At 34.9% G+C, this 27,679-nt stretch overlaps 1 long non-coding RNA gene across 3 annotated transcripts in view; it reads right to left on the reverse strand.

The window, feature by feature from the left end:
• The window catches only part of LOC137488916 (uncharacterized), a 54,686-nt gene that overhangs the window by 14,758 nt on the left and 12,249 nt on the right, over positions 1–27,679 (reverse strand). For 2 of the 3 annotated variants that reach the window (XR_012397528.1, XR_012397529.1), the window contains exons 5-6: positions 20,043–20,174; positions 11,316–11,442 (exon numbers count right to left, since the gene is read on the reverse strand). This is a non-coding gene — a long non-coding RNA (uncharacterized lncRNA). Of the gene's footprint in view, positions 1–9,639; positions 11,042–11,315; positions 11,443–20,042; positions 20,175–27,679 lie in introns of those variants that run through there. The other variant, XR_012397527.1, reaches the window with a different exon arrangement.

Below are 27,679 nucleotides of genomic sequence, written 5' to 3' on the forward strand. Positions count from 1 at the left end.
AGTCGGATAAGAGAGACAAGCAAAATATGTGTTGGTGTGCCTCCAGGAACATGGTTAGGAAACATTGCCATTTATAAAGCTAAAGTGCAGTAACATAAAAGAATAACAATTTATTTTTTAATTACAATCTTTTTGATTTTCTAAAAATGGGGGAAAAAACTGAACCAGGAGACCGTGTCACAAGACAGAACCAATGCCACAAAGCCATTTTAGAATAAAATCTGTATGCACTTTGCCTCTGGATGGCAGATTTGTTTTAACATAGTAGTTCCAACACAGGGGTGCACCCTTTATACTGATTATTTCACAACACTCAGAAAATAAATACAATTATCAATTTACTAATGACTTAAAAACATATAGATTGTGTCATCAGTGACCTGATATATATATTCCTCAGAAAACATATTTCTAGGTGCCAAGGTAGATTTGGTCTTGGCATTGGTGGGGACATACATCCCTAGAGCACGTGTATTGCGCAAATTGTTTTGCACCTGTAAAAACATGAACAAAGTACCAAATAATATAAAATAACTGCAAGAGTCAATTTACATGATTTTACTGCAATCTGGCTTCGAGGAGGTATGAATGAAGAGAAATTTAGCTAGTTTTATCCTGATTATTGTTATTTATAATCATAGAGGCCAAAATCCAAACTGAATTTCCATTAATTGCACAGCCTTGGTTAATAGTATTATAGTAAACTCACAGCAACTATAACCCTTTGTGCACAAATAGGTTACTAAGGGTTGACGGAGAATTATTTTATTTTGAAGTCGATAAAATTATTTGTAGGGACATTTCAGTAATTGGTGGATATTAGTGGGGACACATCTCCTCTATCTATGCCAATTCTATGCCCTTGCTAGGTGTTATTGTATTGAACCTTTCACCAGATGTTGATACCAACTAAAGAAATACATTACATGTAAAAACAAATCTCATTAGTTTAAAAATTACGATATGTGTAAAAAAATGAAATGACACAAAAAAAGTATTGATTAAGCATTGATAAAAACAGAAAGATGACTGTCTTATACAGAATAAAGTCACATGAATTGTTTTTCCTGTGTCATTTCATTTTATTACAAAAAACTTCAAGTCAACATGCAGCACCTTTAGAAATATGTTTTCTAAGAATACTTATTTCCCCCACTGTGTATATACTGTATATGCACACTACCGGTCAAAAATTTGGGGTCATTTTTTTTTTTATGTTTTTCTTTTTAAAGAAAATTACTGTTCATCGAGGCGGCATTTATTAAATGTTAAAAAATATACGGTTAAACATTTATTACAATTTTATATAACTGCTTTCTTATGGTACGTAGCTTCAAATGACATTACTCCAGTCATCATTGCTTTTATTACTATTACCATTAATAATAATAATAATAATAATAATAATAATAATTATTATTATTATTATTATTATTATTAGAGTGAATTCTGAAGGATTTTGTGACTCTAAAGCCTGTAGTAATGAAGCTGAAAAATCATCTTTAAAATCAGTGAAATAAATAATGGAATTAAATTATAAACTACTTTTGAACAGTTATTTTATAGTGCATTAACAAATAACAATTTTATTATTTATACTGTATTTTTGATTAAATAAATACAGCATTGGTAAGCAGGAGAAGCTTATTTTAAAACATTTACAAATCCTACTGACCCCAAACTTTTGATCGGTAGTGTGTGTGTGTGTGTGTGTGTGTGTGTGTGTGTGTGTATGTGTGTGTGTGTGTGTGTGTGTGTGTGTGTGTGTGTGTGTGTGTGTGTGTGTGTGTTTGACATCTATAATATTGACATATACAATGCAATATAACAATGATATGATATGAATTTCAGTTTTAAGTATTATGTTATTGTAATCTGCTATAGAACCCTAACATAGAAAAATGCTGTTAAAAAACGTTCCAACACAGATTAATACCAGCAGAGGGCGGTGTTGACTTAAGGTTGACTGAACCAAAATTCAGTGGCTTTTTTATGCAATCGTGTTTTAAAGGCTACAAAAAGCGTCTTTCATGTAAATTATAAACGATACACAGCGCTTCTTTTTCTTATACAGTCGTCTTCATTGACACCGTTTTCTCTAAATGTCTTAGACATTCGTAATATAGGCTACATCTAAACTATTTAGTCTTTGACTTTTAAAAAGATGACAAAAATCTTTAAGCCTCCTGAGCTTTGACAAAAATTTTCTAACAGCCACATGTCTTAAAAGGGTAGTTCGCTGTTTGCGGTTAATTTACTAATAATTTATTTATTTATTTGCTTTCCTGCTATTTTTTTAATTCCCAAAGCAAGTTTTTTAGGTTTGTTTTTGATTAACCAGGATTTTATTATTATAATTATTTTTACAGCTTTATTCTAGCCAAAATAAAACAAATACAACTTTCTCCAGAAGATGAAATATTATCAGACTTGCTGTGAAAATTTCTTTCCTCTGTTAAACATAATTTGGGAAATATTTAAAATAGAAAAATAAATTTAAAGGGGGGCTAATCATTCTGACTTCAACTGTATATTTTAATTATTTTTGTGAGTGTTTTAGGCTTCCCCCTTACCTAATATGCAAAAAGCCTTAAACACTGCACGTTAATTAAATGCTGTTCATAAATAATTGTCAAGGCGAATGGGTGGATTCCCTGACACTGTAATGATGATGTCACATATGGTTCCGATGAGAATACTGATGTTATCTAACATCTGACTTCACAAAGTTCAACTGCTATCCTGATGTAACTCTTATTCCTATATTACACTCATCTTATCTTTAAGATTTAAAACACAGGTTATGTTTCGTCTAGAATTAGTGTTTTAATTTTAAATTCAATTAAATACTTGAATGATTTGAAGCCAGGGAGGGAGGAACGCAATTATTTTAGATATTGCTAAATTACTACACAGTCATATACAACAAACTGTCTATAACGTCACAAAAGGAAATTCCCATTTCAAACTCTTGGTTTTAATTTTAGCGCATGTTTACCTTATTTAGCTTGACTGCAGATAAAAGAAGAAGAGGGAGGTCCATTATACTCTAAAGGAAAACATTTTGAATTGAAGTTAATGATATATTTTTTAAAAATAGAACAATTTCTTTTGTCAATTTCTCACTGATCACTGGAATAATGTCTACTGAATATTCAACTTTACAATCACACAAATTAATTTTAAAATATAGGAAAATACATAACACAGGGTTCTCATGCAAGGGTCATGGAATTTCTGGAATATCATAAAAAATTAAAAGGTTTATTCCAGACATTGAAGGACAGAGTGCCCTATCATAAACCCTGCGCAATAAGGCGCAAGACGTGTTTGGCGTGATTTGTGGCTATTTTTGGACCACCGCAACAGTATTGTGCACACATTGTGCCACGTTGTTTAAAAAGCAAATTCATTTGGACCACTTTGTGGAATCGTGGGTGTGCTGGTCTGAAAAGGAGGTGTGTTACAGTACATTGTTAGCGCATTGCTATTTTGAGGAACTGAAATGGACCGCGCCATTGAGCTACTAAAAGCTGGTCTAAGGTCTAGGATGCGCCTATGCAGGTCCAAACACTTACAAATTGCTTAATACACACAAGATGCACAGCAATACGTAAATATCTTTACATATGGAAAAAAAAAACGATTAAAATGGTACAAAATGTATTATTTTCAACATAAATATACAAACCACTGCCTTTGCCACTGCCTTTTATCTCAGGGGGCTTTTTTCAGTTTATTCATGACAATTTGCATTTAAATAATATGATAATTATTATCAGTATTATTTATTTTGTGCATATTTATATTTGTTTTAATAAAAACAAGTTTAGATTTGTCCACCTGTCGAGTTTTGGAGACGTCTGCATCACTATATGGGATGTAACTGACTTTAAATGTATATAAATTTACAATTAAATTAAAACTGTTTATCAGAGACCATGTCTTTTCAGCAGACTTCTGAAGTCTTTTCAGCAGAAAAAATCTATATGGATTTATTTTTCGTGAGCATTTTGATATGTTCAGCTGAATATACGGTCAATAGAGAGGCATGGAAATCTTTAATAGTGTTCTGAAGATAAACAAAAGTCAAACATGTTTGGAACAACATTAGGGTGAATAAATAATGACAGAATGTCCCTCATCTGATTTATTCCTCACCTGACTTTAAGTTTATAAAGTAAATCTAAAATGTTAAGTTTGTTACCCTTTGAAACTAATTAAAATTTATAAAGTATTTATTTTCTTCAGCATTCTGTTCTCTTCGGGTTAAAGGAGGCACTTGTGCTGTCCCACTATTGCAGTTGAGGGATTACTCTTAACCCGCGATGAGCCCACAAAACTCATCACGAGAGCTGGTCTCTAATCATGAGCGTGCTGCCTGTGCAGGACACATGTGCTAAACACAGACTTCAGCCCACAGACATAATGAAAGTGCTGTAACTGAGACACGAGCCTCAATGAAAAACAGAAGGCCTTCACAGCAGGATCCACATCAGACTCAGGCTGATTTTAGCCTTGTTTATATGATAAAGTACTCCATATGCAAAGCAACTGAGTTTAAAAATCAGTGAAAGTTATGCATAACAAATTATTTAAATGATAAATTATGATGTACCTTGATATTAGTATAAAAATAATAGTAAATATTGTTAAAAATGATGAATTAAATTTTGCTATCATTACTACATATAACAATGTATTTATTAGTTATTTTTGATATTTCATATACAGGTGAAGTCAGAATTTTTAGCCCCATGAATTATTAGCCTTTTTGTTTATTTTTGTCCCCAATTTCTGTTTATTTCAATTCAATTCAATTCAATTCAACTTTATTTGTATAGTGCTTGTGTTAAAGCAGCTTCACATAAATGGTCATAGTAACTGGAACAGTGTAGTTCAGTTTTAGTGTTTAAGTTCAGTTCAGTTCTGTTTAGCTCAGTTCAGTGTGATTTAAAATCATTACTGAGTTCCAACACTGAAGAGCAAATTCATCGATGCGTAGCTCTACCAATCCTGAACCATGCGAGCCAGTGGCGACAGCGGAGAGGGAAAAAAAACTTCACCTGATAGGAGAGTGAAGAAAAAAATCTTGAGGGAACCAGACTCAGTTGGGCACGACCATTTTAATTTCTCTGCTGGCCAAAAGTCTTGTGCAGAGCTTCAATCACCGCGGTGGATTCTGGAAGCTGGCCTCAGCGAAGACTCGTCTGTCCCTGGAGCGTCACTGGAATCAGTCTCATGCTCTCCACTCCCCATGACCATCAGCGCAGCAGCAGCTCAGGATATGGCCTGGTCCCGGACGTTATGTCTGAGCCTCGGACGTTATCAGGAAGGCTATTCCAGAGAGTAGGAGCCATAAAGGAGAAGGCTTGACCTCCTTTACTCGACTTTGCTATTCTAGGTACTACCAGAAGCCCTGAGTTTTGAGATCTTAAAGAGCGAGTTGGATTGTAGCGAGACAGAAGGTTGGTTAGATAAACAGGAGCTAGATTATTTAGAGCTTTATAGGTGAGAAGTAATATTTTAAATTCAATATGAAACTTAACAGGCAGCCAGTGTAAGGAGGATAAAATTGGGGTGTTATGATCATATTTTCTAGACCTGGTAGGAACTCTGGCTGCTGCATTTTGTACTAATTGAAGTTTGTTAATAGAGGATGCTGGGCAGCCAGCAAATAGAGCATTACAGTAATCCAGCCTCGAAGTCATAAAAGCATGGACTAGCTTTTCTGCATCAGAGATGGATAGCTACGATAGATGGAAAGCTTCTCTTTAACGTAGAGAAGATTTTTTTTTCAACACATTTCTAAACATAATAGTTTTCATAACTCATTTCTAGTAACTGATTTATTTTATCTTTGCCATGATGACAGTAAATAATATTTTACTAGATATTTTTCCAAGACACTTCTATACAGCTTAAAGTGACATTTAAAGGCTTATCTAGGTTAATTAGGTTAACTAGGCAGTTTAGGGTAATTAGGCAAGTTGTTATATAATTATGGTTTGTTCTGTAGATTATCAAGAAAAAAATATAAAGGGGCTAATAATTTTGACCTTAAAATGGTTTTTAAAAAATTAAAAATGGCTTTTATTCTAGCCGAAATAAAACAAATAAGACTTTCTCCAAAAGAAACAATATTATCAGACATACAGTGAACATTTTCTTCCTCTGTTAAACATAATTTGGGAAATATTTTTAAAAAATAAATAAAAGGGAGTTTAATAATTAATAATAATCAACTGTATACATACATACATACATAGACAAAACGATTAGAAATACATTTATTTTCAAAATGTATTATTTACTGAAAAGGAACCAATCTGATTATTAATTTATTATGAAGAATGTTGTTTCTTACAGTTATTTGGCTACAGATAACAATTATAAATCTAATACAAATTACTTAATTAAACAATACAAGTTTGTGTATACAAACACACTATTTATTCTTTAATGATGAATGCATTTATTACTTATTATTAAAATAATGTTATTTTCTAAAATAAATAAATGCATTACATAAAACGCTATTATTCATTTTTTTAACTCATACATTTAGAAATAAACCATGAATAAATCAAGTATTTATTAGAATTATTATTACTAAAATTCAAATGTAATATTTGTTACAAGTAGCATTCTTTTAAGATAAATAAAATAACGATTATCATGCCATCGATTCGGTTCAATTCGATATCTTGGTGCATCACGGTGCATTGATGATGCTTTCTATACACAATTTAATATTTCAATTCACAGCACAAAAATTCTTGTATTAAAAATATTAATAATTATTAATTATTATTGTTTAGCACACATGAGATAAATCATGTCAGTACGTAACAACCAGTGATGATCTATTATTACACTGGTAACGAATTGTCTGTGTCTGCATCACGGTGCACAGAAGAAACAATTATAGAATATATATATATATATATATATATATATATATATATATATATATATATATATATATATATATATATATATATAAATATACGAAAGTTGTATTTGTTTTATTTCGGTTAGAATAAAAGCAGTTTTAAAAAGGTCAAAATTATTAGCCCATTTAAGCTATTTTATTTCCGACTACAGAACAAACCATCGTTATAAAATAACTTGCCTAATTACCCTAACCTGCCTAGTTAACATAATTAACCTAATTAAGCCTTTAAATATCACTTTAAGCTGAATAGAAGTGTCTTGAAAAATATCTAGTTAAATATTATTTACTGTTGAAAAAAATCTTCTCTTCGTTGGAGAAAAAATAAACAGGAGGGTCTAATAATTCAGGGGGGCTAATAATTCTGACCTCAAGTATATATATATATATATATATATATATATATATATATATATATATATATATATATATATATATATATATATATATATATATACATACAGTAGCTCAGACGTTAGCACTGTCGCTTCACAGCAAGGAGGTCACTGGTGTGAGGTAAATTGAATGAACTAAATTGGCCACAGTGTATGAGTGTGTGAGTGTATGCAAGAGTGTTGCGGGGTTTTCCCAGTACTGGGTTGTGGCTGGAAAGGCATCTTCTGCGTAAAACATATGCTGGAATAGTTGGCAATTCATTCCGCTGTGTTGACCCCTGAAAAATAAGAGACTAATCCAAAAGAAAATTAATAAATGAATGAATATATAAAATAACGAGGCGGCACAGAGGCTCAGCGGTTAGCACTGTCACCTCGCAGCAATGAGGTCGCTGGTTCAAGGTGAATTAGATTAACTATTTTGGCCATAGTGTATGAGTGTGTGTGAATGCAAGAGTGTGTGGGTGTTTCTCAGTACTGGGTTGCAGATGGAAAGGCATCTGCTGTGTAAAACATGCTGGAATAGTTGGCAATTTATTCCTCTGTGGCGACCCCTGTGAATAAGGGACTAAGCCAAAGGAAAATTAACATATGAATGAAATAATAACAAGATTTAGACCTGTAAACATTAATTCGTTCTTAATTAAAAATAACCAAATATTGTATAACATGTAAAATGTTTTACATTATTTAAACTTACAAACTCAAGTTTAAATAGTTGTCAACTCAACTTAAAGAGATTCTTTGTTTCAACTTAAGATGTTGAGTTTTACAATCTATTTTAAAACTCAACATCTTAGGTTGAAACAAAGAATCTCTTTAAGTTGAGTTGACTCTCACTGGGTTTGTGATCTTGAGTTTGTGAGTTTAAACAATGTGAAACGTTTTACAGTGTAGTACATCCATGAAACGTTTATTTTATTAAGAACAAAATGATCCCATGTTCTTAAACTATTCCAGTAATGCGCAGTGTAGCACATTAAACAGACTGCTGACACCTCAAAGTGTCTGCTTGTTATTTTTTTTACCCAGACAAAATCCCATTGGAATTCCTGTCAGTGTCCAACATTGATAAAAGCTGATTTAGGCGACCGGAGCGGGAAGTCCCGGTGAGTTATGGGCATAATTCATAATCGGAGTTGACGTTAACCCCGTGACATCGCGCGAGACCAAATGCGCGGAGAGAAAGAAAACACTGAAAAGGCAGACGCTGATTTTATCTCTTGAAATAGACATTAGGCGAAGAAAACAATGAGGAGAAAACCGAAAGCTCAAGGGGGATAAGGGCGTAATATTGCGAGCGCGCTCCCGCGGCCGGAGCGGCTGCCAATAGTTTTGAACTTTACAACTTGAGGGGTCACTGATGACGAACGCTGCGCTGCCCCGCGGGACCCCAAACACACGACTACATGTTTATGTTCCAGTTTCATGCTTCAGGTTGCTGAAATCCTCATATCATAACGCTCATATGAGAAAGACACTCAAAATATTGGCAGGCGCAATAGCAAAGCAATTAAAGTGATTATTGTTTCTCGATTTATGGCGGGTTTCCTGCTCGTGATGGTTCGACATGCAACAATCAAACAACAGCTTATGGCTCAACTTGTTTTTCATTTACTGACGGCACCAATTTACTGAAAATAAGGACAACAGCCACATGTTTGCAAATATTTCACAGACCTTGAGGAGATTGAGGAGGACAGAAGTTGATTTAACACTTTTGTCAGCTGCGCCATGTTGATTCATGCTTATTTCTATGATATAAGATTTTTTACAGAAAAACCCCAAAACAAAACAAGTTTTTAAGAGCCACTCTGTTACAGTTCCTTAAAGGGATAGTCCTGCCATTTTTTTTTTTAAATTAGCCTACTAACTCTCAAGCCATTCAAGGTGACTTTTTCTTTGGTGTAACATTTTAAAAATGAAATAATGGCAGGTCAGGACGCTAACGAATGCCTTATCTTTAAGAATAAAAAAACATGGCCTTTGGCTCATGGTGATACATTAAAGTCTTCTGAAATGATCAGTCTGCGCTAGAAACTGAACATTATTTACAACGTTTTTCCCTTTAATAAATGTACCATTAGTCAAAGCTGTGGATTATAGTTAATAATATTCAGAACTGGTTTATTAGACAGGTCATTTCATTGAATGATTACCTAAAATATAAGTTAAAGCATGTGCATGCATCGTTCTACAAATCATACTACAACATCAGACAAATTGAAAAAATGTGCACAAGACATACAGACAGTTCATGGTGTTTTTTCCATGTCGTTTTTTTTTTTTCATTAGACAATAGTTTTATTTTAAAAAAATATGTTATATTAATCAGGTTATCCTCGGTTAGGGCTGAACAATATATCGTTTGAGCATCGATAATTCAATGTGTAATCCACAATTGTCACATCACAGGTTCATATGATTTATTAAAGAGTTAAACATGAAGATATTAAAAAAAAAAATATTTTTTTTATTATTTATACAATGATGACCATGTTATTTTACATTTGATTGTTCAATTTCTGTAACCAAAAAGCACTGTTTATTTATTTATTTTTGCTTGTAACTGATTATAATTTATGCAGATGCACTGCATTAAAAAAGACTTGATCATCCGAGTTGATCTAAATGAATGAAATCTTTCCAAATAGAGCTATTCAAGTCATTTGGTGAACCTTTATTTATTTCGCAATATATTGCGGCAAAACAAAATATCACAATGTCAGATTTTTCCAATATTGTGCAGCCCTATCCTGTAATGGGTCGACAAACAAAAAATGCATAATTTGGTCATCGTTTAATCGCTTTTATTTGACAGAAAATCACGGATTTAACAGAGTCGAACTTCTGAACTAGATAAATGAGCAAATCATACTTTGAAGTTTTAGAACTCTTGTTATAATTCACAATCTGATTTAATAATTCATTCATCTCTTTAACTGGTTATTTATTAATCATATGGATTTATTCACAAATTGGTTTGTTATTTTTGGAGCTCAAATGTGTGGTAAACGTGTTTTTTATGAATTAATATTACTATGACCATATCAACTTAAAACGTTCTAGTTGGTTTCATTATTCACATTTTATCAAATAGCTTTACTAACTGTTAAACTGATTCAGAGGATTGAACCGGATCAGTTAATAAATGGTACATTTGAAAATGTTCTTTTCATTGAACAATTGGTCCAATACACAAATTAAGAATGATTTTCATCAATCAAGTTACTTCACAAAACCTGAACTAATAAAACCACAAATTGAAAGCTGAATCATTCCCACATAAGACATTGATTCATTTATTCACTTTCCGTCAGCGTAGTCTCAATTTTAAGAGGTCGTCACAGCAGAATGAACCATCAAGCATATGTTTTACGCAGCGTATGCCCTTCCAGCAGCAACCCAGTGTTAGGAAACACCATACACACTCATTCACACACACTTAAACACTACGGACCATTTAGTTTATTCAATTCGCCTATAGCTCATGTGTTTGGACTGGGGAAACGGGAGCACCCGAAGGAAACCCACACAAACACAGGGAGAACAAACTCCACAAAGAAATGCCAACTGGCCAAGCCAGGACTCGAACCAGCGACCTTCTTGCTTTGAGGCAATGATTAATCTCAAATAATGACCATTTGTTCCTTAAAAAAAAGTATCATACAACCTCTTGTCCATATTGCAGCTTGAGGGTAATCAAAGAAGAATCATGTTTAGAACTATCATTTTAATTGTGGTCTTGTTTTTACATCAAAGACACTGAACATAACACCTAATACTAAAAAACTAAAATGCAGAGATCAGCACCAAAATATCATCGTCTGCATGTGCATTTTTGACTCATCTCTAATTTTCCCCCTGAACGCTTTGTACTGGGTTTAGGGGGGAAGGGTTGTGGTACTGGGCCAAATTACAAACCTTCCTCCATCATCTAGTCGAGGTTGCAGAACTCTACCTACCAATTACGGCGACGAACCCCCTGAACGCTAAACCATCCTGTTTCAGCCTTTTTAATGTTCTCATCTCGCAGCCCCTCCAGGAAGCCGGTTTGTTTGATGGCTCAGCAGACATTCATTTCAGAGGATCCTTTTGGGAAAGAGGAAACAGCAATTTAGACCTATTGTCTAGACGTATATGAGGAGAAATGCCTCGTCTATTAGATATATATAGACAAAGACTGATGTAATTTGATGAACGTGATGAATTCATGAGCATAAGTTGAAGTAGTTTCTAAAATTTCCATACACACATGCCCTTAATTGCTCTTAAACACGCGTATTTTACAAGCAAACGAGAGCCAGATATCCGTAAGCCTATAAGGGAATGGCTAACTGTCAGCACGTAATCCTTCACACTACAGCGCTAATAAAACCTAATGGCAACCTTTCGTTGTTATTGTTACACAAACGTTGCACACTTGATCTACTATAACCTTCCCCACATGGTCTCCTCCGACAGCTGGTTTGTTCTTGCTGTGACAAATCCAATGGCAAACACGTGCACGCAGCCCATTGTTTGAGCCTGGGCCGGACATCAGGTTCACCTCCAGCGCTTGGTCTCCAGATCCCAGAGCAGATAGCGCTAAAGACTTGGCTCAAACCTAACGGCTGAAACTCAATACAGCTGTTCCACACACGTCCTCAAGAATGATTACAAGATCATATAAAAAAATGAAGATTGAGAAAAATTTCCAGTCATGCATTACAGCGTCAGTAGAAAACAGCATAGAGTGTAAAAACTATATCTATTAGACTAGTTAGCATGCTAGCAAGGCTAGGTGGATATGTAACCCTGCTGCTTCTAATGAATGAGCAGCAAATCATTGTATAAATGTTCTTAGGTCATATAGTATTTTAGTTTGTTCTTTAAGAAAACATAAGTATTTTACGTTTTGTCAGTTTTTTTGGGGGGTAATTCATACAAATTCGTTTCAGTCGTTTCAGATCAGTCGAATGAAAATGTGCGATTTTAAAAAGGAGGCATGGCACTCAACCTCACCCCTAACCCTAACCATCATTGGATGATAAGCAAAATCGTACTAAATTGTATGTATTAGATCGTACGAATTCATTTGAATTAGCCACTAAATCAAAAAGTTACGAATTGCCGTGAGATTGCATTGAGAATTTTGGTAAGAAACTATGGGAAGATTTTTATACTATAGGGCTGCTAAATTCTTGTTTCTGATTGGCTGAGGAACATTAAGGTGTGCAATTATTTTCAGAGAACCTTGTAGCTAAATTAGTTGACCGCATTATATTTCATATCACTAAACTGAATGATTAAACAACTATAAAAAAATTAGTGGTGGGCTGTTATCGGCATTAACGCGAGACTCTTATCGGGAGATAAAAAAAATTTCCGTTAATCTATTCTCAAAGTTGTTTTGGGAGCTGGGTCTATTCTACGCAGGCTATGATGACTTTCAGTTTGATATTTTAGCGCAAATGTATACCTGGCCGATTTGCACTGTAGGTGGCAAGAAAAAGTCTTTGAACCTATGTGTATTCCTACTGTGAAATTACCACATCAAACGTGACATGCTAACATGGATGCAGTTCACTAGAGTGAATCTGATCAATGATGAAAAACTGGAGTATCAAACGCAAATAAGGAGTAGGTACTGGTGAGAGTGTTATGGAATTTAATAACTCATGCCAAATGGAAAGAAAAAAACTTCCGCATTTCACGAGGTGTGTGTGTGTGTGGTCCTTTACTAAAAACCGCATGTGTGTATCTTGTCAGAAAATATGGCGAAAAGTCCTACATGATGGTAATAGTTTGATTGCGGTGTTTACTTCAGTAATGCCACTTATATATGCTCACTCCACATGTCATAATTCCGTTTCTGTTTAGTTCAGTTAAGGTAGTCAAAAGTAAATAAATAAAATAATCGCTGTTTGGGGCTTATGCAGGCCTACAGTTCAAAATTAAAAATGTTTAACCGAATAAACAGTTAGTAAACACAAGTACATCTCATTGAACATCATTTATTTTCATCACTAATTATCATAGTAGAACAGTTTCTCATGCAGTTTGTGATGCATTTTAGAAACTGGAGATGAGCCCATGGTCTAATGTGCCACCTGGCTTAAGAAATCTGTTCTCAAAGACCTACTTTTAGTCATTACTGTAGCACACATATTCTGAATGCCTTTGGCAGAATTCAAATGAGCCAATTTAATCTAGATTAATTCCAAGATTAGAGTGAGATTAAATATAAACTATAAAATAATCTCATCCAAAAAAAAGAGAAGGCCTTGGATGAGATGCGCAAGAAACTAGTGCTACAAAAAGAAGCAGGTTAAGGACAAAAACCTGACAAGTATCTTGAAATACAACATCTGAGCATCTGTGTCTTTAGTTGTTGTAACTGTAGAATAAGCTCCTGTTGATTGAATTATTTGAAAATAATGCACAACCATAGTGTAACAGGTCCACTTAGTGTCATGGCCATAAAACCACCTCAGGTGTGCATTATTTATCTAATAATTCAATTTCCTGTCGTCAATTACACTTTACTTAATTTCTAGATTTCTCAATTGATAAATTCATAAATTGTTGATGCTTACAACAACGGCCTATAATTGTTCACTTGATTTGGAAAAGGCAGTCAGTTATATGGTTTTCGAGTTTAAAAATATATACATCGAGGTCAGCCTGATCGCACAAGGAAACGTAAGTATTTTACGCTTTGTCGGTTTAATAGCTAATTCATACGAGTTCAGTCAAACGAAAATGTATGATTTACAAAAGGAGGCATGTCACCCAACCCACCCCTAAACCCAACCATTACTGAGATCTTACGGATACATACGAATTAGCCACTAAATTAAAAAAATTACGAATGGCTGTGAGATTGTGTTGGTTTAGAGCATGTATTTCCAGGCTACCAATTTACATCTGGAAAATAAATGAAGATGGAACAATATAAGACTACAGAAGACGGCAAAATTGAATGTTGATGAGGGCATTGTGTGAGGTAATTAATGTAACTTAGAATTTTTAAATGTTTATCGCCAATTAATTGTAAAAAGAAAACGCCAAGACACTGGGCAAGGATAAATCTTGTCTGCAAATGTTTGCACAAGCTATCAAATAGAGTAGTATACTATAAAAGACTGTGTTTGGCTGTGTGTGCGCTAAATGTGCAAAAAATAAAGTCCACTATGAAAAAAACTATGATGAAAAATAACATTTTCAAATGGACAAAGGTTCTAGCTAGCTTAGCAAGGTGCTGTTTTGCTGGTTGGGCTAAAATTATAAGGTAAATAATGAAAAAAAAAAACTTAACCATCAAACTTGTTTGGCAAATAAATGTTTGCTTTTATTGTGGTCATCTCCTCGAAAACCCTCTTTTTTCTTAAGTATGTACGCTATTTCCACTCGGGAAACTCACCTACAAATATACATCAAAAGTCTTATGACTTTTGGCAGTTATGGACACCTCTTTGGCACTAAATTAATAATTTCTCCTGATTTTCTATTCTACAGTGCTAGACCCTAACCTAAATGTATTAATTTGTTTACTTGTTTGTATAATTCCTATTTACTTACTGTATAGCTGAGACTGGTTTTGCATGTGCATTAAAATACCTGACAATTAATAAAAACATTTATAAATAAAAAAAACATCAAACTAGATGACACTGACCACTATTGAACAAGTAAATTAGTTACCATAAAGTGCTGTATTCAAGCGTTCTTAACAGTTTTCAGGTTGTAACTACGGATAGGTTTTTGACACTTCCAGCTATTGTCTCCGCTAATGACAGGTTTGGATTTTAGCGACGTGATGAATAGCCTGCGCTAAGCTCCATCTGGGCCTTGTTTCATCTTGGCTTGATTGCTGAGAGATTGATTGTTGCTCTGGGCTCCGAGGAGGTGCTGTACACGCTAATTTCTTATTTACATATGTTTTGGATCCAAAGTAATGTTCTGATTCTCCCCAATCTATCCTTCCACTGCAATTCAGATCGCGTCCAAAAGCGCTATCTAGCCAGCCGTGGCGGTTTTTGGCATTAGCTAGCCGAGATCTAACAAAGAAATAAGCAAGATAATCTGTTGATTATGCATAACCGACATATTTTTCGCTTCTAGACAATAAATACTTTCCGTATAGAGTTAGCACATCTGTAAATTGCTTTACTTTAGAATGCATAGTGAAGTATGTGGGGATGAATTGGGGGAAAATGTCCTACATGCGCTTTTCCTTCCAGCTAACCATGGATGGCTATTTCAGGAGCTGAGGTCAGCAGGCCGCATAAAGTTAATGTCACCTCCTGCGCTGTGAAGTGGCGTATTTAGGAGCGCTGGAATGCGGTGGAGGAAGCGGTTTGAAGCTTCTGTCTGCCAGGCTCTTCTCGGATATGAAATAAAGACAGGACACAATGAATGGGAAAGCACTGGTGTCCAGACACAAAGAGGTGGAAATTAGCAAGCTTCTGTGTGAATGCACCTGATTCAGCTTGTGCACATGCTGTTGATTACACATCTGACCTCCGTTTACTATAATACAATATGATTTTGTATCATTTGCAAGAGGTTGCTTTTAAATTTCTATATTAGAGGAAGAGTATACTGAAATATTCCCTTTACTCTTTCTCGTGATACAAAATAACGTGGCAATCTCTATGGGGAAAAACAAAGTTATATATATTATATGAATCATCACAGTTAATAATGGACAACATTTAAAAAAAAGACATTTAAAAGCATGCTATTAATGAATAAGTAAAATAGTTTTAAATGCATACACGAACATGTTTATAAAGAAGTTGATTTACAGCAGGGAAAATAAATAGCGGATCCATCACCATTTTTCTCAGAAAACATATTTTTTAAGGTGCTGTTGACTTGAAATTTTCTCTGGATGTTGGTAACAACCAAAGAAATCCATATTTCAAAATGTATTAGTTTACAAATCAAGTTATGCTTGATAAAATGAAATGACACAGGGAAAAAGTACTGAACACATGAAGAAAGGAAGGTGTTGAAAGACATGGAAAGCCCAGACAGTAGCTGAAATCTCTCAGTAGTTATTCAGCAATCCTCTGTCGTTCATCATTGTAAATTAACATTCACTACTTCAGTCCAACATCTACATTAGCAGGAGGATGAAGATGAAACCAGGGTGAACATTTCAGCAAGACAATGATCCAAAACACAGCCAAGGAAAGAAAATCAAGCTGTAGAATGGCCCAGCCAGACTTGAATAGAATAGAAAATACAAAAGTTGCCATCTTTAAGCTGCCATCACCAAAAAAGTATTATATATAATGTATTATATACACATTTCTGTATATTTTATTTTGTTTTGTTATATTTTTACTTTTGTATTGTTTGGGTTTTTACCCAAATCTTATTCAATTCAATGTCAACAGCTCCTTTAGAAATATTATTTCCAGGAAAAAACATGATGTGTTAAATAATTATTTTCTTAAAGAGAACTTAAAAATTATCTGTTTCTCTGGATATATGATATTTAGTAATGTTTGGAGCAAATATTAAATACATTTTTAACATTAAAACATTTATTCCAAAGGTAAAATCAATTAAATGATTTTAGGGGGGCTAAATTAACAAAAAAGGTGCGATGTTTAAATACACAATAACAATTTCAAAACTTCAAAAGGGTTAATAAATCAATATTTGGTTCAATAACTTTGTTTTTTTTATAACCAGAAATGAAAACATTTGTTATTCTGATGACCTAGCCCTGCTGAAAAATCCAGCTTAAACCAGCCTAGGCTGGTTGGCTGGTTTTAGCTGGTTGACCAGCCTGGTTTTAGAGGGGTTTTGGCCATTTCCAGGCTGGTTTCCTGCCATTTCCAGCCTGGTCTTAGCTGGTGAGGCTGGAAAATGACCAGCTAAATCCAGCTTAAACCTGGCTGATCAAGCTGGATTTAGCTGGACATAGCTGGTTTTGGCTGGACTTTCAACCTGGCTAGGCTGGTCAAGCTGGTTTTAAGATCAGGCTGGAAATGGCTGGAAACCAACCTGGAAAAGGCCAAAACCCCTTTAAAACCAGGCTGGTCAGCCAGCTAAAACCAGCCAACCAGCCTAGGCTGGTTTAAGCTGGATTTTTTGTAGGGCTATCATTTTCGGGGGGAAATGATAGGTCTGTTTTATTTATTTTCTTAAATAAAACAAAAAACTAATACTCAAACTTTTTTTCATAACTGGACATACACAGCAGAAGGGTCATTGACCTATCGGTTTAAAACACCCAAAGTTGCACTTGACGCTTTGAACTTGTGGAAATGTTCCTGGAGGAGCAGCGCTGAAGAAATCTCAGAAGTCAGGACCCAGTGTTTGCCTGTCTGATACTGGTATTATGATTGTTTGAGCAGAACTTTGTCAAGCAGACGTTTCCCCCAAGTATTGTGTGGTTATCTAATCTCAGCGGCTCACTTCGGTATGTGAGGTGCTTGTGGTCAATGCGGCTTTAGCGCTCATGCACAGATAGCCATGTTTCTTCACAAGAGAGACAGGATGAAGAGCTTTTGGTAAACGCCTTGTCTGATACTTGGAGTAATGAGGGGATTACGGTGAGACATGTTCGGTTTCCCAACTCCACATATAAGACAATGGCATTTTGTCTTGGTTTTTTGGTTGTAAACAAGTGTTAGCATTACTTAGCCTTAAATGTTTAGGATTTGTTTACTATGTCCAATATATCTAGGAAGCTAAATGCAAAAAACAAAACAAAAAAAACGTTTCTGGAATAACGTGTCATAACTAAAACAATACTGTAGAGGTCGCTGTTCCCCACATACTACTTGAAATCTCCCTCCAATTCTGGATGGTGACACGCAGCTAGCGGCAAGATTAGCTTTTCAAGAAGACACATTAGATCCCAAGAAAAATGTTTATGTGAAGGAAAACACTGAATGCACTGAATAAATAAAGCCTAAATTATGGTTTTCCTAGCGTAGAGCAAGCAAATGGATATGCTTAAGCAAAGCAGAATGGGTTTGCTTATTTTTTGTTTATACTATGAATTGGAGTTTAGTGAAACACAACTTTGTAAGCTAACATTAATAATGTTCCTTTACAAGTGTGTTAGCAACACATAAGCCTTTGAGCTAAATGATAAATTGATATAATCATATACAAATCATGCAACTACACCTGTAGTTATCAGCTTTCGTTATATTTGTTAGCATATAACTTGTCCTATACTGCCCTATAAAAACAGTTAAATTTAAAAATACATTAAATTATTGTGCAATAACAGAGTCAATGTTCAGTGATAGCCTATAAATGAATTAAATATACCAACAAATCTCACACAAACCTTTAGAGTTGTCAGTGATAGTCATCAGTATTTTTGTTTTGGGCTAGTTTCTGTAACCCAGTCAGAAAACAATGTGAATTTAGCGAACACTTTCACCAAAAGTGATTTAAAAATAAGGAAGGCATTAAGCGATTCATCATAAAGAGTGCAATATTCATATGCAACTAAAATACTATTGTAAGAAAAATACAAGCTAGAGTAGGTTTTTAGGTTGATGTAATCCAACTCTATAGCAAACAATGGTTTTAGAAAGCAATCAATCAAAGGGAATAGTTATTTAATTATATAGCGAATGTTGAGAAATACTAATACGTTCAAAGTAGTGACACATTTCGTAATCACACTAAATGAGTTATCAGCTTTCTTTTCTTACACATGTAATTTGAGCTATTATTGACGTAAGCCTGTCATATAGAATACCTTATTTTTGGAAAACAATCAATAAAGAAAATTAATATGCAATTACACAACTGAAGTTGAGGTACTAAGAAACCTTAACGTAATGCCAAATTCCGTAATCTTCCAAAATCAACAACATTTGCAGTTATCAGCTTTCAATATTTTTGTTAGCATAGAATTTGGGCTTATTGACGTAACCCTTAGAAAACAATCTAAAAGTCAAAATAAAGGAAATGATTATGCAATTAAATACCCAATGTTGAGAGATACTAATTAATTAAACGTAAAGCCAGATTTCAAACTCCTACAAAATTTTCGCAGTTATCAGCTTTCAGTGTTTTTGTTAGTATAGATAATTTGGGTTAGTTGACGTAACCTTTCTCTATAGAAAACACAAGTCTGTTTGTGAAACCAAAAAAAGGTTAATAATATCCCAATTATGCACGTGCTGGAATTTCTCGTGGCCCGTGTTTACTTTTTATGCCATACAATTACTCGCGTATTGAGTTGCACAGGACATTAAGTGCCTCTCGGCTCTCTATAGGTGTTGCGTGCATGGGACTCCTGCTGTTTGTTATTGTCTGACGTTACTGCCTAGCAACCATCTTTTTTTTTTCAGGGAAACCCTTGCGTGTGAGCACACCTGGTTTTGTGACGTGAACAGTCAGTCATTCCTCAGCGAGAGCAGCATAGTGGTATTGACTGATGTGGGACCATTGGATGGCAGCCACTAACATATAGAAGTAATAAGCAGAAAGGCCTTAGTTTTATGGAGTGCTGGGCTGGTGAAGAGATTTTAAACAGATCCTATTTAAATACTTCATATATGACGTGTATGTGTGTGTGTGACTTTCTAATGTATTGTAAAAAGACTGCTTAGAATTTTGCCTGATCTGGGACATTAGCCTGGAGCGTATTGCTGGGAAATACATCTCTGCATGCATGCCCCGAGATTGCTATGCCCTCAGGCTTTTACAGGTTTACTTACTGGTATCATGACAGTGAGATGACGGCTTTGTGATCATCAACTGCATTCGATGTGTCACGGTGCTAATGATGCATTCTCAGACAAAGTTGCGTCATCAAACTCTGACTTTTTCACCTCAGGTGACTGCAAATCCTGTGAAAAAGAGAACATTGCATCAATTAAGAAGATAACATAAGCTTATTTGCACATTAAAACAATTCATTTTAATAGTGTCATTAAATTTTGGTGTCTGAAACACACAACAAGCAAATATGTGAACATTTACATTTATATCTATGCAAGCTTGAATTTAAGGTGGTTTTAAAATGCAGTGTGCTACAAAGGACACTTTTAGGACAACTAATTAAAGCAACGGATTGTGCTAAATAAATATAGTCACATAGTCAACATGCAGAAGACTATAGAACAGGGATGCCCAATCTTTTTCTTATGAAGGGTCAAAAACCAAACTTGATTGAGACTAGTGGGATCAAGGTAAATATAGTTGCCATGGGTAATTTCCTAATTTATTTAATACTATTTAAAAATGACTAGAAAACATTGCTTTATATTAACAGGTTTTTTTTTACATTTTACAATGAACTTATTTACAGTAAAAATCTAAGTTATAACAGAATTACACTAGTTTTTGCCTTGATTTGCTCGCCGAAGTCTTCTGCATAGTCCTCTATCCGTCAAGTGACAGTATTTACATTTTAAAAAAAAATCTGATTTATTTACAACATTTAATTAAAAAAATGACATTTCAGTGAGCTTTTTAGCAGCTCAGCAATTAAACTAATAAATTAAAGCTGCAAGCAGCGGTGAAAGGGACCTCATACTAATAAAAAATGTTATGTCAAATTAGAATTAACAATCTTTGTGTTAAAGGCCATACCTGTCAACATTGGGATGTGAAAATAAGGGATATGCCCACCATAATAAGGGATCCCCCCCACCCCCAAAAAAAAGATTCCCCAAATTACTACATTCTGATTAAAGAGCAACGAATGAATCTCTCATTTATTAAGATTTTTTTACTACATTAAATAAGAGGTGTCACTTTTAAAATGCACAAATCTAACGTTAAAATGAAAAGCATTTGACTGCTTTCCTAACTTTTTATGCTCATTTAAGTTGTGTTTGGAAAAAAAAAACACCAAGATCGACATCCTTATATGTTATTATTATTAAGTATGTGTGTATGTCTGTTTAAACACGCGCCAAACTTTCTCTCAGCTTCAAATCGCGTGTGCAGAATCCGTTAGGGAAACAGCTGTTTATTACTATGGAGCACGCCAACTGACAGTCATGTAATATTATACGACTGTTTTGAGGATTGTATAGGATGGTCAACGGCACCTGTATCAAAAGGAAATGGAATCGCGCCGTTTTTAAGAAGCCTTGCCGTTTTGAATATTTATTTGTAAGTGTTTTCATTCCTGAACAAAGCGAAAGCACAGAAGACTCTTGTTTTAGAGCAAGGGGCGACCCCTGGTGGTTTGGCGGTATGGGTTCCCTATAGGGAGGCTCGGCTCTTCAGAGAAAGACTGAAAATACGGGAGAAATACGGGAAAACACCTTTAAGGAATGATAGCGGGATAGAACAGTAAAATACGGGAGAATCCCGGGAAAAACGGGATGGTAGACAGGTATGGCATTTGCCCCAACCCTGTTTATCATTCTCACTCTCCCCTCAGATGGGATGCTGGGTCAAACCAAAGGTTAAAATGGGCCAACTTTGGCCCACGAGCCCTACTTTGGGCACTCTGCTCTAGAAACATGCTAGTAAAAACACCAAAGACATCCCTAGCATAGAAACATGCTAGTAAAAACTACCTCCTTATAAACCATCTAACAATCACCCAGTACACTAGCAAACATCTGTTATTCATAAAATCTAATGCTCTTAGCTTACTAAAAAACATTCTTTATTTTCATCCATTAGTAGCACTCTAGATATACTTAGCATTGTAATATGCTAATAACCATTTTGTTATCATTTTCTGTAGAATATATGTAGCAAAGCGTTATGCTAAACCATTCAGAGCTCTCTAACAACTTCCTAACAAAACCCGAAAATGCCACATGCAAAAAATATTCGGAATACATTGGGAACTACATATCAATCTCCCTGAACATTATAGTAATGTCAGCAATTATTTTAATATCAAGAGAGGGTCATATTATTTATTAAGCTTTATGAAAAAGGCTAACTGTCAGTTAAAATGAACAATGCATGGTTGTTGCTAGAAGAGATACAGCTCCAGCGAAATGCTTATGATAATTATTTATAATATATTAAATTGGGTTTTAGTAACATCTACCCCTACCCCAACCCAAAAGCTACCCCTTACAGTAATATAAAAAAAGTGGTAAATATTGTTGTATTGTTGTCACAGAAATTATGTTGTATTGATGTGTGCTTGCTTAGAGTATCTGGAGGTGTTTACATTATAGACTTTACCACATAATAGCTACCTTCAATCACAGCATCTCAGAACCCATCACATAATGGCTTTTAGTCTCTTTTTTAGTGTACCACTAAACATTAGCATTAGCGGTTACGCTATTTAAGCTTAAATTTGCAAGTTTGATTACTTTGTTAAAGTCCATGGGAATCATTTAATATAGAAATGATTTCCAGAGTCCCCTAGAAAATACCATGATGGTGCTTAGCATAGCAAAATGCTAAAAACCCGCTTAGAAACAAATGCTTAGCATTTACTGAGTCACCCTAAAAATATCAAAAAACATTGTGTATAATAAAATGCTAAAAAACAATGAAAACACCCTTGCTGTGCATGTTGGATGGTCAAGAAGTTTTTAGCAACCAGAGTAAAAATATTAAACAGAGTAATTTAAATGGCACACTTTCGAAGCTAAGTCGATTGCCTCAATGTTTGGTTTGTAACATCGTTTCAGATTTGGGGTAACTATGTTTCATAGGATTTTACTTTATAAATGTTTTTATGAAACTCTGATTAAATGAAAATACAAACGCAATTAGCACATGTACAGCTTGTACTGCCTACAGCTTATTTTTAATAGCTCCTAAACATGGTGTCCTTTAAATTAGCACGTTGCCAGGTACATCCAATGCAGCCTTGATGTTTTGTAAATGTCTGTCAAGTGTTAGAGATGTGGTATGCGGTTTATCAATTATCGTTTGATGTTGCATAATCATAACATGTTCAAAGCCCGAAAGCAACTGCTGTTCTGTAACAGATAAACTGGTATATTTTAAGACTTGAAAGATACAGCAAGCAGCATTTAGCACAAATAGCGAAATGTCACTGCATGTTAGCAATCATTAGTAAAGCTAATTTACATGATAATTTGCTTTATTCTCAATTCTTAAGTAGCCAGAATAATTTCTAGCTATAATTTTACTTGACTCAAGTGAAAGATCCAGGTGTGCACCTGAGGGATGTCGCTAATGCTAATGCTAACCACAGTCTATTTCCCTCATGCTTCTGTGGCTCCATCTGCCTTCTTTAATTCGTCCTTTGGTGGAATGCAGGAAAACCGCCAGGGTGACATGTGTGCTCCGTCCCGATAATTTCGTCCCCTCAGCACAGCGACCACTCTCCTTTAAAGCCATGAAGTGGTTTCTAGGCCTTCTAACCGTTTTAAAGGGGAGTAAAAATAAACCCTGGAGACACATGTGCTTTCCATTTGACTCGAAGGAGGAGGTGAGGGGGGTGGTAAAGAAAGAAAGAAGCACTCATTGTGACCTATTTACTTTGAGTTGTTATGATTAAGTCTAAACCAGCATGCAATTTACAGATTATTCCCTTTAAATAAGAGGGTACGCTCGACACAAGAAAGGGACCGGGATGAGTGAATGAGGGGGGGGCAGAGGTTTTTTTCATTGAAAGAAAAGAGTTAAATATAACATATACCACATAAAGATCACCCAAAATAGTACGTATAAACCAAATGGTATAGCACATCAGACAGAGGGCATACATATGTTTAGCTTCTGTCAAACGGCTGCTGAAATGACACGCTAATTGAAATGCGCTCATTCTGCATGTCTATAAATATGACACACACAATATGGAATTGAACCAAAGTTACAAAAATATGCACTTAAAAGTATTATTTATGAAAATACCTATTTATGGTGCTGATTTAAGTGTGTTTGCTAAATTTTTGTTAGGGTGACTTTTGCTAGAGGCTTCTTAAAATTCTGTGGCGTTTAACACTTTATTATGCTAACGCTGTGTCTGTGATATTTGTTTAATAGTCATTAATGTTGCTAATTTAAGTGTGTTTGCTAAAGTTTTGCTACGGTGGTTTTTGCTAGAGGATTCCTAAAATTCTGTGGTGTTTAACACTTTTAACACTTTCAGAGTCATTGCTAGGTTGGTACTGGGAAAGTAAAAGTTTTTAGCACATTATTATGGTAAAACCGTGTTCCTAATATTTTTTGAAGTGTTGCTAGCATGTTTTTTTGTGATTGCTAAGAAATGTTATGCTAAGCGTGATACTTGCTACAGTGCTTTCTTGACTATTCTTAACTGCTGTTTTAGGATATTGCTGTGCTGCTAATGTAGTCAAAACTGCTTATATTTTGTTAGCATCTGAATGACATATGTAGTTGCTAAAAAGTAGATTCTTATATTTGTGTTCTGAGAAACTGCTTTTGGAATGTTGTAAGTAGCATTTAGCATGTTATACTATGTTTGCTCACATGTTTGCTAAAGGTTTGCTAGGGTGTTATACGCTATTGCTAGAAGCTTCCTAAAATTCTGTGGTGTTTAACACTTTATTATGCTCATGTTGTGTCTGTGATATTTGTTTAAGTGTCATTGCTAGGTGGGTGCTGGGACATGAGTAGTTTGTAGCACATTATTATGCTAAAACTGTGTTCTTGATATTTTCTGAAGTGTTGCTAGCATGTCCTTTGTGTTTGCTAGGAACTTTTATGCTAAGTGTGATATTTGCAACAATGCTTTCTTAACTGTGATTTTAAGATATTACTGTGCTGCTAATGTATATAGTCAAAACTGCTAACACATTGTTACTTAAAGTTTACCTTTTTGTTAGCATGTGAATGATATATGTAGTTGCTAAAAAACATGTTCTTGATATTTGTGTTCTGGAACGTTGTAAGTAGCATTTAGCATGTTGTTTGCTAAAGTTTTGCTAAGAGTGTTATTAGCTATCGCTAGAGGCTTTCTAAAATTCTGTGGCGTTTAACACTTTATTATGCCAATGCTGTGTCTGTGATATTTGCTAAAGAATCATTGCTAGGTGTGTGTTGGAAAATTAGAAGTTTTTAGAACATTATTACGCTAAAACTGTGTTCTTGATAATTTCTGAAAGTAGCAGCATGGGAACTTCACAAGAACTTCCTAATGGCCTAAAAACTAGGATAATTCATCAACATGAATTTGGAGAAGGATAAAAAAAAAGCTATAACAAAGGTTTAAAGTTTCAATCTCTACAGTCAGAAATATAGTAAGAAAATGGAAGGCAAGTTCTTGAGAAGGAAAAATCTGCTAGACCAAGAAAAATATCTGAAAAGCAAGGGTGAAGCATGGTTAGAATGGTCACAGCCCACCTCCAAAGAGCCCCAGGCACATCTTGCAGCTAATAATGTCATTGTACATCGTTCCACAGTTCAGCGCACTCTTAAAAAAGAAAAGCTCAATGGAAGTTGATGCAGAAGAAGCCTTTTCTGCCAACAAGAAGAGTCATTTTAGGTATGCAAAGGGTCATCTGGACACTGGACAAGCCTGAATCATTTTGGAAAAATATACTGTGGACAGATGCCACAACCATAAACAATTTGCATGGCGGACAAAGAGCACAGCATTCCAGAAGAAGAACAGGCTCCCAACTGCAAAATATGGTGGAGGGTCTATCATGCTGTGCAGATGTGTGGCAAGCTCAGGTACTAGAAACCTTGGCAGAGTTAAAGGTCACATGGATTCCACCTAGTATCAGCAAAATTCTGAAGAACAATGTTCAGAAATCAGTCTAGAGGCTGAAGTTACTCCAGGGTTGGATGTTTCAGCAAGACAATGACCCAAAGCACTGTTCCAGATCTACCAACGAATTTATGGCCAGACATGATACAATGAATGGACATCCCAGTCCCCAGACTCGAACATCATTGAAAGTCTATGGGTTGATTTGAAAAGGGCCGTTCACGCTCAGCACCCATCAAACCTGACTGAACTGGAGAAATTGTGCAAGGAAGAATGGTCCAAATTGCCTTCAGCAAGAATTCAGGGATTTATCTTTGACTATGAGCATCTACTACAGGCAGTTATTTCAGCAAAAGGTGGCTGTACAAAAGATTAATACCATTATTCCGTTGGGGTGCCCAAATTTTTGCACCTGTCTGTTTTTGTTTTTGTAAAATTGCTTTGCATCTGTTGAATAAATAAATGTTATGTCAGAACTGAAATGTTGCTTTTTCCCTAGGGTATAAAATATATCAAAATGAAATTGCTGATTTGAAAGGCTAGCAGGCTATGGCTTGCAATTATGAAAATTACCAGGGGTGGCCAAACTTTTGCATAAGACTGTATATGTAGTTGCTAAAAAGTAGCTTCTTGATATTTGTGTTCAGAGAAACTGCTTCTGGAATGTTGTAAGTAGTATTTAGCATGTTGTTATGCTATGTACGTTCACGTGTTTGCTAAAGTTTTGCTAGGGCATTCACTGTAGTATTTTTGCTAGGTAGCAACAGTGTTTGAGGAAAAATTATTTATTACAATCTGAAGTTACTTTTGAAAAGTAAATAAATGGGTTACTTTAAGTAAGTAATGGAGAAGTATTTGTTATAGTATTCTCGTGTTTCGTTTTTACGCGTAAGAAATAGCATTAAAGTGAAAATATATGACTTTTTTACCCAACACTGCTCAGTTATTCTAAGAGTTTAAACACGTTTAATACATTTCATTGTCCACCAGGCCAAAATCAAGTCTGATCATAGCTTTGGATGAGTTACACAACAAAGTTTAGCTCTCCAAGTGTCAACAACACTATTAGCGCATTAGCCAGCACCACTTATGACAGGATTCTATGAAATGCCATTAGGGATTGCTAATCGATTAATCTTTCAAAACACTGTTATCTCATGTTCAAGTCAAACGCTGCAGTGCATATTGACATTGTTGCTTTAAACATTTATCTTGGCCGTGGGTGACTCAGTGTTCAAATAAAGAAACTGAGTGTTTAATCAATATCCTTGGACTAAGGAGGGAACATGCCTTATCTTTAAGCTATACACCAACTAGGGGATTTAGAGATTATTTTTAAGACTACATAGTGATAGTAGCTTCCATGCAGCAACTAATGATTAATCTTTATGGTTTTCTAAGGGAAGACACTGTTTCCCATCTGATGCACTACAATAAATGTGATTGCCATTCAACAAACGCTGTGTAAACATAACCTCTGGAAAATGTTGTTTACTGACAGACGGCCTAGGGCTAAATTAGGCCAGAATGACCCGGATTGGCATTCCGGCATGTTCGTTTGGCAAATGATTGAATGCTAAACCACTTTCTGATTGACACACATTTAACAAGTTGAAATAAAAATGTCCATACAGAAAAAAGCAACAATAGAAGCCATAATAGAATTTGCAATTGATTAAATGATTATAATGGAATTTCGAATGATCCTCAGGGTCT

Source organism: Danio rerio, chromosome 22 (genome assembly GCF_049306965.1).
Source record: "Danio rerio strain Tuebingen ecotype United States chromosome 22, GRCz12tu, whole genome shotgun sequence".
Classification (NCBI taxonomy): Eukaryota; Metazoa; Chordata; class Actinopteri; order Cypriniformes; family Danionidae; genus Danio; species Danio rerio.